Genomic DNA, 14546 nt, shown 5'->3' with positions numbered 1-14546 from the left:
TGCATCTGCAACCCACACCACAGTTCACGGCAACACCGGATCCTTAACCCACTGAGCAAGGTCAGAAATCGAACCTGTGTCCTCATGGATGCTAGTCGGATTTGTTAACTACTGAGCCACGATGGGAACTCCAGGCATAAAATATTTTTGGAAGGAAGATCAGGGTTGAGAGAGAGTAGTACTCTTTTGTACTTAAAAAATAAATAAGTAAAACCTTATGCATGTATTCTTTTTAATGGAATAATTGGACAAGAGGGAACTGCTGTCTAGCACAGGGAACTCTACCCCATGTTCTGTGATCATCAATGGGAGACGAATCTGAAAAGGAATGGATGTGTGTATGTGTATGACTGAATCACTGTGTCGGACAGCATAAATTATCACAACATTGTGAATCAACTATACTTCAATAAAACTTTTTTTTTTTTTTTTTTTTAAGTGCTGCACTCATGGCACATGGAAGTTCCCAGGCTAGGAGTAAATCAGAGTTTGCAGCTGCCAGCCTACACCACAGCCACAGTAGCTTGGGATCTGAGCCCCGTCTGCAACCTACACTGTAGCCCATGGCAGTGCCAGATCCTTAACCCACCTGCATCCTCATGGATACTAGTCAGGTTTGTTACCACTGAGCCACAATGGGAACTCCCTATAAAACTTTAAAAAACAAACAAAAAAAGAGTTTCCTGATGGCCTAGTGGTTAAGGGTCTAGTGTTGTCACTGAGGTGGCTCTGGTTCCATCTCTGGCCCAGGAACTTCTGCATTCGGCGAGTGTGGGGAAAAAGAAAAAGAGGGAGTTCCCATCATGGCACAGTGGTTAACGAATCCGACTAAGAACCATGAGGTTGCAGGTTCGATCCCTGGCCTTGGTGGGTTAAGGATCAGGCATTGCTGTGAGCTGTGGTGTAGATAGCAGACGCGGCTGGGATCCCGCGTTGCTGTGGCTCTGGTGTAGGCCGGTGGCTACAGCTCCGATTCGACCCCTAGCCTGGGAACCTCCATATGCCGCAGGAGTGGCCCAAGAAATGGCAAAAAAAAAAAAAAAAGTCACACACACGCACACAAAAGTAGTAAAATAAAAGCACAATGTAAAAACAAGACAAAGGGGTACCCTCTAGGGCCCAACAGGTTAGGCAGCATCTCTGCAGCACCAGGACGAAGGTTCAATCCCCGCCCAGCACAGTGGGTTGAAAGATCCTGCATTGCCACAGTTGCAGCGTAGGTTGCAACTGTGGCTAAAATCTGATCTCTATCCAGGGAAACTCCATATGCCATGTGACAGCCAAAGAACAAAACAAAAAAGAAAAAGAAAGAAAGAGACCTGTGTTGTATTTCCAACGCTCTGCACTAACTCGCAATGTGTGCTGCCCTTGGTCTGCTCATTCAGGGACAAGCAGACAGCAGAAAGCACTGCCTCCCGGCCCGGTGTGGATGGAGATGGAACTAATTCACGCAGATGTAACATGATAACAATAGCGAAGTGCACACCGTGAGATTGCATATGGGAAAGAAGTCCCTCGGCGCCTTTGGAAGGACCAGGCCATGAAGTGTCCAGGTGTGACGCCCGTTTCCCACTCCCTGTGTTCCCGCTCCTCCTTAGGCCAAGAGGCCGGATTCCTGCCCCCAGCTGTCCCTGCTCATCAGAGTCACGAGACTACTGTTCCATAGCACCTGTCACTTCCTGCCTGTGGACTCCCCTCAAAGCCCAGGCCCCTCCCTCCAGGGGGATGAACCCGAAAGCTGACTCAGCCCTTTTTTCCATGAGTTCATTTCTAGGGTGAGCTGGAGGCAGATCTCGGCAGGGGCCAGAGAGAATTTGCTGGTTCACATTTCATAAAACTCTTCCATGGTGGCGCTGGGGAGAAGCACAGACAGCCTGTGCATGAATTCCAGTCTAGGGGAGGGTAGATTTCCCTGGGAGCCGACTGTCGAAGGGGCCTCTGGGGTTGTTTATCTAACACCCTGACACATCCAAAGCCTGAAGCTTCTTCCCCTTTCTCACCAATAACTCCATCCCCATGCAGGTACCCATCTTCCATCTCAAACCACAGGTCTCTCCAGGGCTCAGAAAGTTAAGGAGGATCAAACTAGGAATACGGTTCTGAATCCAACATTCAACATTGCTGTCCCTGGGAGTTTTGTTTGTGGCTCAGCGGAAACAAATCTGACTAGTATCCATGAGGATGCAGGTTTGATCCCTGGCCTCACTCAGTGGGTTAAAGATCCAGCATTGCCATGAGCTGTGGTGAAGGTCGAAGACGCGGCTCAGATCTGGTGTTTCTCTGGCTGGGGTGTAGACCTGCGGCTACAGCTCAGATTCGACCCCTAGCCTGGGGACCTCCATATGCCACAGGTGCAGCCCTGAAAAAGCAAAAAGCCAAAACATAAATAACAAAATTGCTGCCCCTGGAACCTCAACCCTTAACTCTGCGTGTTAGTTGCTTTAGGCAGTTGCTAGTGAGAGATTATTTCCTACACTTTATTTCTTCTGACAAAGGGGATCATAAACATTCTATTCTTTCTCTCCTTAACTAAGCACATGGATCTGAGTTGGGGGTGGTGTTGGCTGAAAGGGAGAATTTGAAATGCGCATCTGCGGAGAAGTATCATTGATTGGAAAGAGGAAAGTGATCTTAGGGCCTCGGTTCTCTGGAGCAGAACTTTCCAAGGCAGCAAAGGTAATGGATACTTCAGTCACTCACCAGTTGATTGTCACAATCAACAGCTGTGGGGGCTGGGATATCAACTGAGTGAGCTGTTTGGCTTGGGGGACACAGAGAAAGTGGGAGACTGGCTCACTCCACCCGGATTGGCCCCACGCAAGCCAATGTGACAGGTTCTAAGGAGCCCAGGCTTTTGGGCAAAAGGGCTTAATTTCTTAGTCCTGATAATATATAAATAATAGATATTATATACAATTATATGTGTCACTATATACTGAGAATTTATCATGTGCAAGAACCTGCGATAAAGCATTTTACGTGTGTTTAAGCAGTGTTTAAGTGCTAACCTTCACAATAACCTTTTTTTTTTTTTTTTTTCTTTTTCGGCCACGCATATGGAAGTTCCTGGGCCGGGGATCAAATCCAAGCTGGAGCTGTGACCTCTGACACAGCTGCAGCAACACCAGTTCCTTAACCCACTGTGCTAGGCTGGGGATCGAACCAGTGCCTCCACAGAGACAAGCTGGATCATTAACTCACTGCGCCACAGCAGGAACTCCGTAACCCTCACAATAACCTTTGAAGGTTATTTTATTCCCATTTCAGTGACTTTTTTTTTTCTTTTTAGGGCTGCACCTGCGGCATATGGAGGTTCCTAGGCTAGGGGTCCAGTCAGAGCTGTAGCCACCGGCCTACGCCACTGCCACAGCAATGCAGGATCCGAGCCACATCTGCGACCTACACCACAGCTCACAGCAACATCGGGTCCTTAACCCACTGAGCAAGGCCAGGGATCGAACCTGTGTCCTCATGGATGCTATTCAGATTCGTTAACTGCTGAGCCACGACAGGAACTCCTCACTGACATTTTATTCCCATTTTGCTGACAAAGCAGCAGAGGTACTGAGAGATTAAGTCCCCTAAATTTTCAAGTGGCTGTTGAATAGCAGATTTGAGGTCTGCTCAGCAGGCATACTCACAAAACTGCTTAATCTGCAAAAGGAGCAGAAAATAAGTGAAAAATTTCCAAATGAGCCTCAGGACCCTCTGTTCGGGCTTTACCTGGCTGAAAGCTTTTTCCACACCTGGGAGTTAGGTAAGCTCACTCTTAGGTCTCTTGTGGTTACAACCACAGAAACCCAATTCAAACGGGCTCAGGGGAAATAAAGGGGAATTTACTAGTGCCCATCACCGAAACTACAGGCCAGGTTCTGGCTTCAGGCATGGCTCTCTCCAGGACATGGTTCCCCTCAACTGCCCTGTGGCCATTGCTGAACCCACTTTCTGGACATGGGACAGAGAGTTTCTGACTGGATGGGCCTGAGTCACTCTTGAAACCCAAACTGTATGGGCTGCAGAGGGGCAAGAGAGCATCCAAAAGGAAAAATCAAGGTGCCATGACTGGAAGGGCGAACAAGACTGGGCGAGCCAGAATGAATGCTGTCCATGACTGTATCTCCCTGGAGGAGGAAGTGGGGAGTCACAGACAGGAGGTGATGCGCCCAGACTTTTGACTACACCAGTTGGTGGAGAGCAATAGTAATGATGGTTATGACGACAGTCAATACTGTCCTCGAGCTGTTATGAAGACTGAGTCGCAGTGCCTGGCACATAGTAGGTGCTCATTAAAAGTTGCTGCCTTGAGGAGTTCCCATCGTGGTGCAGTGGTTAACGAATCCGACTAGGAACCATGAGGTTGCGGGTTCGGTCCCTGCCCTTGCTCAGTGGGTTAACGATCTGGCGTTGCCGTGAGCTGTGGTGTAGGTTGCAGATGCGGCTCGGATCCCGCGTTGCTGTGGCTCTGGCGTAGGCCAGTGGCTACAGCTCCAATTTGACCCCTAGCCTGGGAACCTCCATATGCCTCAGAAGCGGCCCAAAGAAATAGCAAAAAGACAAAAAAAAAAAAAATGACATTTGGAGTTCCCGTCGTGGCGCGGTGGTTAACGAATCCGACTAGGAACCATGAGGTTGCGGGTTCGGTCCCTGACCTTGCTCAGTGGGTTAAGGATCCGGCGTTGCCGTGAGCTGTGGTGTAGGTTGCAGACGCGGCTCGGATCCTGCGTTGCTGTGGCTCTGGCGTAGGCTGGCGGCCACAGCTCTGATTAGACCCCTAGCCTGGGACCCTCCATATGCCGCAGGAGCGGCCCAAGAAATAGCAAAAAAGACAAAAAAAAAGTAATAATAAAAGTTGCTACCTTGAACTGCATAACAGTTTTCACGAATCAAAAGAGTCACGTGGCAACTTCTGCTCTGGCAAATCTAACATAATAGGACTGAGATCCTGTTTGGCATTAAGGCAGAAAACCATTCTCTCTGTTTCTCTCAAGAGTCAGAGTAACATAGGAGGCGCAGGAGTGCGGAGGAGGGAATTGATCCTCATAAATTCTTCCAGGTATTTTTACACCCAAAGTCATGCCTCCAGCAAAGACTCCCATGTGCTCCCAGGGGAAAGCTGCCTGCTCATTTCTGGGGGGCGGTGGCGGTGGCGACGGCGACAACGCCAACAAACACACACGAACTTCTCCAACGTGACTTCTCTACTTGCTCCACGTTGAGCTCCAACCCTTGGCCCGGATGAAACCAGTCTGGTCCAGATTTAATGAAGACACACATACAGCCAGATGTCATTTAGGTTTGCGACACACTCAGGGAAAAGTGTCAGCAGGGCAATATGCTAAGACTAATGCATGGCTTTTGGCGAATGGGTTGAGAGCCAGGGTCAGAAGGAGCTCTGTGAGAGGCAGGGCAGAGGCCTGGCTGTGAAGGATCAGGCTTTGCATGCTGCATTCAGATACCGGCCCCTTTGCCCTGCCAGACGGGGGTGTTGTGGGTGATAGGGGCTGGATGGAAGACTGCGCAGGGTGAAGGCGCTTGTGGACACACGGGATGGGCTGAGAGTCAGCTGGGGAGTGAGGGAAACATCCCAGGAGCCAGATGAATGAGGTGGCTCTAAAGGAGGCTTTAGGAGTCAGGGCCAAAGAAAGCACCAGATAGATGGTCTCAGACAGTAGCTGGGGGATGGGAAGAAGACTTTCTCACCTCCCTATGTACCCTTTTGCATCTTAACTTTGGACGCTATGCAGGCATGTAACTTCATAAATGGAAATTACAATACATGAAATATGCAATTTGTATGTATATTTATGCATGCGATAATTGATTCTGTTTGTACATGTCTGTCTGTCAACATTGAAGAAATGAGCTGAGAGGCTGGTTTTTGCTTCTGGGAAGGAAGGGATTGACATGGGTGGTAGACAGTTAAAGATAGTTGAAAGCATTTGTTTTGTTTGTTTTGGCTGCTCCGGAGGCATGCGGAAGTTCCCTGGCCAGGGATCCAGCTGGCACCACGGCAGCAGCGACTAGAGCCACAGCAGTGACATCACTGGACCCTTAACCTGCTGGGCCACCAGGGAACTCCAAAGGGAATTTAGTTTTATCTGTAATGATTGATTAATTGATGTATGTATGTATTTATTTATTTATTTATTTTAGGGCTGCACCTGCATCATATGGAAGTTCCCAGGCTAGGGGTTGAATGCCAGCTACAGCTGCTGGCCTACGCCACAGCTGTAACAATGCCAGATTCAAGTCTTGTCTGCGACCTATGCCACAGCTCATGGCAACACCAGATCCTTAACCCCCTGAGTGAGGCCAGGGATCGAACCCTCATCTTCACAGATACTAGTCGGGGTTCGTTCCCGCTGAGCCACAATGGGAACTCCTAATGATTTATTTCTTTTACGAAAAAGTGTAGAAGCAAACACAAAAGCTTATAGGATATGGGATGTTTTCTGATTATCTTTGATGGTTTTAAGGATTTTTGAAAACAAAGTAGGAACTATCTGAGCACAGGCCTGGCGCATGTGGGGAAATGCGAGGCAGTATTAAGTGGGAAGTTCAGGTTCTGATGGTGGGAGATGAGGGCTTGGAGAACCATGGGACTGGGCACGTGGAAGGGGGTCTTTCCGTGCCCAGGGACTCCCCCCACCCTCCAGGCCTTATCTGTCTTCTGGGCTTGAGTAGATAGAGCCAATCAGAAGGAGCCTGGCCTTTAGCAGGGGAGGTGGTCCTTTTGGGGAGGGGAGGATTGGAAACCTCATCCTGTGGTCTGGCAGGAGCCAAACTGAAGGGTCTGTGTTCCTTGGACTGAGCCAGCCTGCCTGCCTGCCTGCCTGCCTTCCCTTATAAGAGGCTGCAGATGCAACATATAGAAGTTCGGGAGCCAGGGGTCCACTGGCTGCACTTCTTTTAACCCGTTGCACGGGGCTGGGGATCGAATCCACACCTCTGCAGCCACCCAAGCTGCTGCAGTCAGATTCTTGACCCACTGTGCCACAGCGAGAAGTCCTGGCTTGCACTTTCTGAAGATCCGCATGCACTCAGTGGCCATGGACAGCAGAGGGAGGGAGGTTAGCGTCACTCTGAGAGGTCGGTGGGGATGCAATCATTGTGAACCAAAAAGCCAGAGAATACCTAGCACTCGAGTGGGTAGCATACCCGTCACCTAGACGTCGGAGGCAGCTCTGTCAGACTCCAGGCCTCTGCACCCTCAGATCCAAAGCAAGGGACAGGAGAACACGGTGACCAGGAGTTTTCTTCTCTGCTCACTGGGTTTTTCTCTTGCAGTTTCTCCCCAGCAAGAAGTCTTTGTCTGCAGTCCTGGGATGGCATTCCAGGCTCGAGTAAAGGGAACACTTCACACCCACCCGGCCAAGTCCATTTATTTTGATTATTCTCATACCCTTGTCAAAAATGGTGCCAAGGTGTATAAACAGACCAATTTCTGGGATTGTTTCAATCTAATCATATTAAATTATTTACTCTCTTGGCCTTGAGGGGGTTCCAAGGGAAAGCGATTGAAGTCCGGTCCAAAAATAGCTACCTTTGATTTCCAATCCTGGTGTGAATGTGGGTGAACTTCTTAGAGCTTCTGGCATTGACGTCAGTGAGCCAGGGATGGTCTGAGTCAGGGACTAGGGGTGGGGAGCAGGGGGCAGGGGGGATAAGGTGGGCACTGCCTCTACCTTCCTTTTCTCCCCAAGTCCCATGACAAGAAAAGATCCTTTTTTTTTTTTGTCTTTTCTAGGGCCACTCCTGTGGCATATGGAGATTCCCAGGCTAGGGGTCTAATTGGAGTTGTGACCACTGGCCTATGCCACAGCCACAGCAATGAGGGATCCGAGCCGCGTCTGCAACCTACACCACAGCTCACGGCAATGCCAGAGCCTTAACCCACTGAGCGAGGTCAGGGATCGAACCCTCAACCTCATGGTTCCTAGTTGGATTCGCTAACCACTTAGCCACGACAGGAACTCCAAGAAGAGACATTTTAAGGAAGGCTTTTGGCAGAGATGGCTTCGAGCGCCCAGTGCTCTCCCCCACAAAGAGCATTAAGTCAAGGTCAGGATTATGTGTTGATTGGGAAGAAAGGGATTATGACCAAGGCTAATAGGAAAGAAACAGGCCAGAAAGGAGAAATAATGCCTGAAATTTGACATGCTCTGACCACGGACCCCCAAAAGCAAATAAACCTCAGTGAGAATATGCAATGAATGCAAAGAATAGTGTGGCCAAAAGCCGGGGCTTTGGAATAAAGCAGATGTAGGTTTGAATCATGACCACTCCTAGCTATGTGACCTCTGGTAAGTTTCTGAATCTCCCTAAGGCTCAGTTCTCTTCCCTGGGCAGCGTGAATCGTAGGAATCTTGTGGGGTTGATGTCCTTTAAGGATGATGTCTGTGGAGCATCTAGCCCTGGGCACAGCTTCCAGAAGGCAGGCATTGGAGTGGGCGTGCTTTCTTCTGGGCTGTTACAACACAGCTGCCTGCTATCGCTTTGGGCCCCAGGGCCTTTCATAGTGTTTTGCACACTGTAGGTGTTTATTAAAAGTTTTCAGATTGATGAGAGGGCAATTTTCAATTCGTCCTGCATTTATGTAGTTCTGGTCTCTGGGGAATATCAATCAAGCAAGACAGAGTCCCTCTAACATTCATTCTAAGTTGGAGTTGTAAGAACTGCATTGAAGAGTTCCCGTTGTGGATTAGCCAGTTAAGAACCCAGCATTGTCTCTGTGAGGACGAGGGCTCAATCCCTGGCCTTGCTCAGTGGGTTAAGTATCTGGCGTTGCCAAAAGCTGTGGTGTAGGTTGCAGAGGTGGTCGGATCAGTGTAGATAGATGTGGCTGTGGTGTAGGCCCATTTGACTCCCATCCTGGGAATTTCCATATATGCTGCAGATGCCATGGTAAAAAACAAAACAAAACAAACAACCCCCCCCAAAAAAACCCCACTGCAGTGAGTTAAGTGCATTGGAGTAGAGAATATATTAATCAGTGGGGTCCGACGGAGATGTGACTACCCTGGTGCCCTTGGCCTGAGAGCTCCATCCTGATGCCATTGATGGTGCTTGGCCTGTCACTGTGTCTTCACCAGCTCTGGGAGAAGAATAAGCCTCAGTCATCTTTCTGCCTGGAGGCCCGGAAGTTCCAGAGCCTGGAAAGGAAGATGATGCCACCCACAACCATGGGATTCAAAGGCAAGTGTCCCATCAGATCTACCCTCTCTTTTGATTTCTCCAGCTGTCTCCTAGGCACCACCACCACCTGTGAGCCCATCATCACATCTCACCAGCTTTCCCCATCTTATGAACTGGCACTACCATCCAGCTGCCCCCAGGAGCAGGAGCCTTCATGAACTTGACAAATTCTTCATGGTGTGCCCTCTTCTAGGTATTGGGGAGTCAGCAGAGAACAAAGGCAGAGCAAGAACTTATCGTCCTGGGGCTCATATTCTAGGAGGAGAAATATGACTTCTTTATTCTGCTTCTTAAATGCGTTTCATAGTACTCCTCTTCTTCCTTCGCTAATGCTGTTATCAGAGTTGTGCTTCCACCCTCTGGACTATCATCATACTCTCTAGCTGGTCTCTGGGCTTTTCTTCAATTCCCCTTTCTAGGAGTTCCCATCGTGGCACAGTGATTAATGACGTTGCAGGTTCGATCCCTTGCCTTGCTTAGTGGGTTAAGGATCCAGCATTGCCATGAGCTGTGGTGTAGGTCCCAGACGCAGCTCAGATCCCGCCTTACTGCGGCTGTGGCATAGGCTGGTGGCTACAGCTCCGACTGGATCCCTAGCATGGGAACCTCCATATGCTGTGGGAAGCGGCCCTAGGAAAGGCAAGAAGACAAAAAAAAAAAGACCAATTCCTCTTTCCAGCCTCTCCTCCACACTCCTCTAAAATGATCTTCCTAAAATTCAAATCCAATGGTGTCGCTTTGCAGTTTAAAGTGGCCAGTGGCTGCCTATTTACTGATGGAATCAGGTCTCAACTATTAATTGTTTATAATGAATAGAGAGGTTGCAAGTGGCCTAAAGCCTTCCAGCATTCAGAATTTGTTTGATGCATACAATATTGGCCTGGAAAATATTTACAATATAAATTAATACTATTTACATTTTGGGAGATATCTCCCCAGAGTTCCAATTTCCAGCTTCTTTTCAACAATTCTAAGATTTGGCAACATGGGGCCAGTATCCCTGCCTGGTAGCAACTCTCGGGACTGATTGGCCTGGTCCACGTGGTTTGAGTTGTCTGTAGATGCCATTTATCACTTGATACCTGTCCCCTTGATTCACTTATGCTGGATCCTCCTAGGTCCTGGAGTTTGTGACCCTAACCTAACTGAATTGCACTCAGTTCTTTGTCTATGTTCTGGTCTCCCTGAACCACTGCCATTTTTCATGCCACAGTTCTCTCCCTCATGCCATCCCCTCTGCCCCTTCTCCTGCAGCTCAGGTGAGTAATTCATCTCGAGGCACCCCTCTCTCCTGGAAGGCCATCTTCTTCCCTCCTCTGTAATCTCCCTCCCAGAACACTCTGGTCCTTCCACCTAATATGGCACAAGAATTTATTTGAATCCTCTCCTAGACCCTGATCCTTTGGCGGGTAGGAACAATGCTTGTCATTCATTCCATGAGTAGCTGTCAAGTTTCTGCAACGTGTAGGTCCCGGATGTTGGCGCTGGTGGTGAGTAGGACAGGATGCTTGTTGTCTTGGAGCTCACATCCTGATGGGAAAACATCAACAAGTAAATGGTTGGATTGATGTCGGGGAGAGCTAAGGTCTATACACAACTTTAAACAGGGAGATATGATGAATGATGACACAGGAGTGGGGGAGAGCATGAAATGGAGCAAGGATGCTGAGTGAAGAAGACCTCCTGGAAGAAGGGACATGTAACATGAAGGCACCAGCCTGTGGAAGGTCTGGATTGTTTTAGTCCTGGCACAAAGCAGGTGTCAGGAAACATTTGTGGAATAAATAAATGAGTATGTGAACCATTTCCTCCCTCCCACACATAGACACCAGGCTTATGTACACACATACACTGAAAGATGATGCTTACATCAAGTAATCACAAGATATAACGGGCTGGGCAGTGAATAAAATGAGATTGCCCAGGTTCATGAACTGGGCTGAATCTGAGTGCATGCCCAGAAAGCCAAATAAAAGTCTATATTGACCTATCAATCAAGAAACCTATAGCTGTATACACTTAGGATTTCCTTCAGCTGCAAGTAACAGAAAAGTTGATTACCAGTGGCTTAAATCATAGAGATATTTTGTTGTATACTTCACACTGGCACTATTTTTCAGGCCATGACAATCTGATGAAGTCTATGGACTTCCTCTTGGAAAAAAATTTAAATGCTAAAATATTATATACAGTTGCAAAGGAAATCAATGATATTTAAATAGAGTCACTAATATATTAATACGTTTATGAGATTGTAGATACATGCTTCTTTGCTAACTCGTTAAATAATGAAATCTAGTGGCAGGTCTAATAGCGACTAAAACTTTGAAGTACAGTTGACCCTTGAACAACACAAATTTTAGCTGCATGAGTTCACTTATACACGGAATTTTTTCAGTAAGTACATACTACAGTACTACATAATCTGTGGTTTGTTGACTCCACTGATGTGGAATCATAGCCCTGGAGTGCCAACTCTAATGTGGATTTCTGACTGCATGGGGGGATCAGTGCCTCTAACCCTTGCTTTGTTCAAGAGTCAAATGTAATGATGAATATAAAAGGTATTTCAAGATATCTGCCCCAACTGTAATATTATGTGAAAATATCTTTGGTTTCTATTGGTGACTGTGGTAGGCAGAGTAATAGCCCCTCCAGTATAGTGGCATCCTGACTCCAGGAACCTGTGGATAGATTACCTCCCATGACAAAAGAGACTCTGCTGATGTGATTAAAACCTCTTGAGATGGGGAGGACATTATCCTGGATTATAGGGATGAGGTCAGAGTTATCACCAGGCCTTTAGAAAGGAAGGAGGGAGGCAAGAGCGAGTATCAGAGTCAGAGTGACATGAGCTCGCAAACCAAGGAATGCAGGCAACCTCTGGAAGCTAGAAAGGCACGGAGATATATTCTTTTCTAGAACCTCCAGTAGTGCAGCCCTGCTTATCCATTTTGGATTTCTGACCTCCAGAACTCTATGATTAGTGTTGCCCCCGACCTTAGGGCTTTTTTTTTTTTTTTTTGCTATTTCTTGGGCTGCTCCCGAGGCATACGGAGGTTCCCAGGCTAGGGGTCTAACTGGAGCTGGAGCTGCCAGCCTACGCCAGAACCACAGCAATGCGGGATCTGAGCCGTGTCTGCAACCTACACCACAGCTCACAGCAACGCCAGATCGTTAACCCACTGAGGAAGGGCAGGACCGAACCCGCAACCTCATGGTTCCTAGTCGGATTCGTTAACCACTGCGCCACGACGGGAACTCCAGGGCTTTTTTAAATAAAAAATGTTATTAAAGTATAGTTGATTTACAATGTTCCTTCAATTTCTACATATATGCACATTTTTTTTTTTCGTACTATCTTCCATCTTGTTCCATCACAAGAGATTGGACACAGTTCCCTGTGCCGTAAAGCAGGACCCTATTGTAATAGGGTCTAAATGTAATAGTTTGCATTTACTAACACCAATCACCCCGTCCATCCCCCTTCCTCCTCCCTCTCCTCTGGCAAACACAAGTCTGTTCTCCATGTCCTTGATCTGTTTCTGTTGTAAAGATAGAACTATTTGTGCCATACTTTGGATTCCATATGTAAGTGATATCGTATGGTATTTGCCTTTCTCTTTCTGACTTACTTCACTTAGTATGAGAATCTCTAGTTGCATCCACGTCACTGCACATGGCATTATTTTATCCGTTTTTATGGTTGAGTAATATTCCATTGTATATACGTACCACATCTTAATCCATTCCTCTGTCGCTGTAGTATTGTTTTAAGCCACCAAGTTTGTGATAAGTGAGTCCAGCATTAATAAAAAACTGAGGCAGATTTTGGTACCAGAAGTGGGGTGCTGCTGCAACACATACCTAAAAATATAGAGAAGTGGCTTTGGGATTGGGCAGTGGCAGAGTCTGGAAGAATTTTTAGAGCATCATAGAAAAAGCCTAGACTGCCTTGAAGAGACTGGGTAGAAATGTGGACATTAATAAGGGCTCAGAAGTAAGCGAGGAGCATGGTAGAGAAGCTGCCTTGGAGAATATTTAGATCATCACAGACAGTTGGTAGAAATGTCACTCTCTCTCTGTTGAGGAGAGAGAAAGAAATGAGAAAAGCATCATTGGAAACCAGAGGAAAGGGGGTCTCTGTGACATTTTCTCCCATTTTGAACAAGAATGTCCATAACTGGTATATTATGCCTGTCCCACTATTGCATTTTGGGAGCAGATACCTTGTTTTCCAGTTTCACAGGTCCAAGATGGAAAAAGAATTTTGCCCCAGGACAGATCATACCCATGTCTTACTCATACCTGATTTAGATGATGAAATTTGAGACTTTTGAGTTGATAAGATTTAGGTGAGATCTTTGAACTTTGAGTTGATTCTATAATGGGTTGAGACATTTAAAGATGTTGGGATGGGTTGAATAAATGCCTGTGGGATGGAGGTGAATCTTTGGAGGCCAGAGAATGGACAATAAAGTGACAAAGTTCAAGGTACGACTGATGCTGCTGTAGATTGTTGCATAAGTTCATCATTGAAGAAAATACTAAATTTGTTAGAGGTTTATGAAAATAATGATGTAATTTTTTTTTCTCTAATTAACTTCATGTTAAGAATCTGACTAGGAGGAGGTGATCCTCGGGAGACACCAGGTTCCGTATGCTCGCTGTCCTTGGTGAATGGACAAAGTTTTCCCTCATGCCACAAGATGGTTGCTGCAACTCCAAGCATCACATTCTTATACATCAGCCTCTCCAGCTAGAAGAAAGAAGCCAGGAAGGAGGGAAAAAGGGACAAAAAGAACTTTTTCTTTGAGTTGATTTTTCCTATCATCAGGGGTGAAATTTTTCCTGAAAGCACCCAGCAGACCACTCTTTCTTTCATTGGTCACATGGTTACCTTGGGATGTGACTGCTTGCCAAAAAGAATGAAGTTACCATGAGTGGCTTAAACCAGGAGGCCACAAATCTTTTCCTTAAAGGGCCAGATAGTAAATATTTCAGGCCTTGTGGGCTGTATTGCCTGTGCTGCAACTATTCACTCTGCTGTAGTAGCAAGAAAGCAGCTGTGGACAAGATGTGTGGCATTTTAGCACATATTAGCAAATAAAAATGCAAGATGCCAGAGTTCCCGTCGTTGCTCAGTGGTTAACAAATCCGACTAGGAACCATGAGGTTGTGGGTTCGATCCCTGGCCTCTCTCAGTGGGTTAAGGATTCGTAGTTGCCGTGAGCTGTGGTGTAGGTGGCAGACACGGCTTGCACCACTTGTTGCTGTGGCTGTGGCGTTGGCCGGTGGCTAGGGCTCTGATTAGACCCCTAGCCTGGGAACCTCCATGTGCCGCGGGTGCG

Source organism: Phacochoerus africanus, chromosome 1, assembly GCF_016906955.1.
Source record: "Phacochoerus africanus isolate WHEZ1 chromosome 1, ROS_Pafr_v1, whole genome shotgun sequence".
NCBI lineage: Eukaryota > Metazoa > Chordata > Mammalia > Artiodactyla > Suidae > Phacochoerus > Phacochoerus africanus.
Note: the sequence above shows the minus strand (reverse complement) of the source record.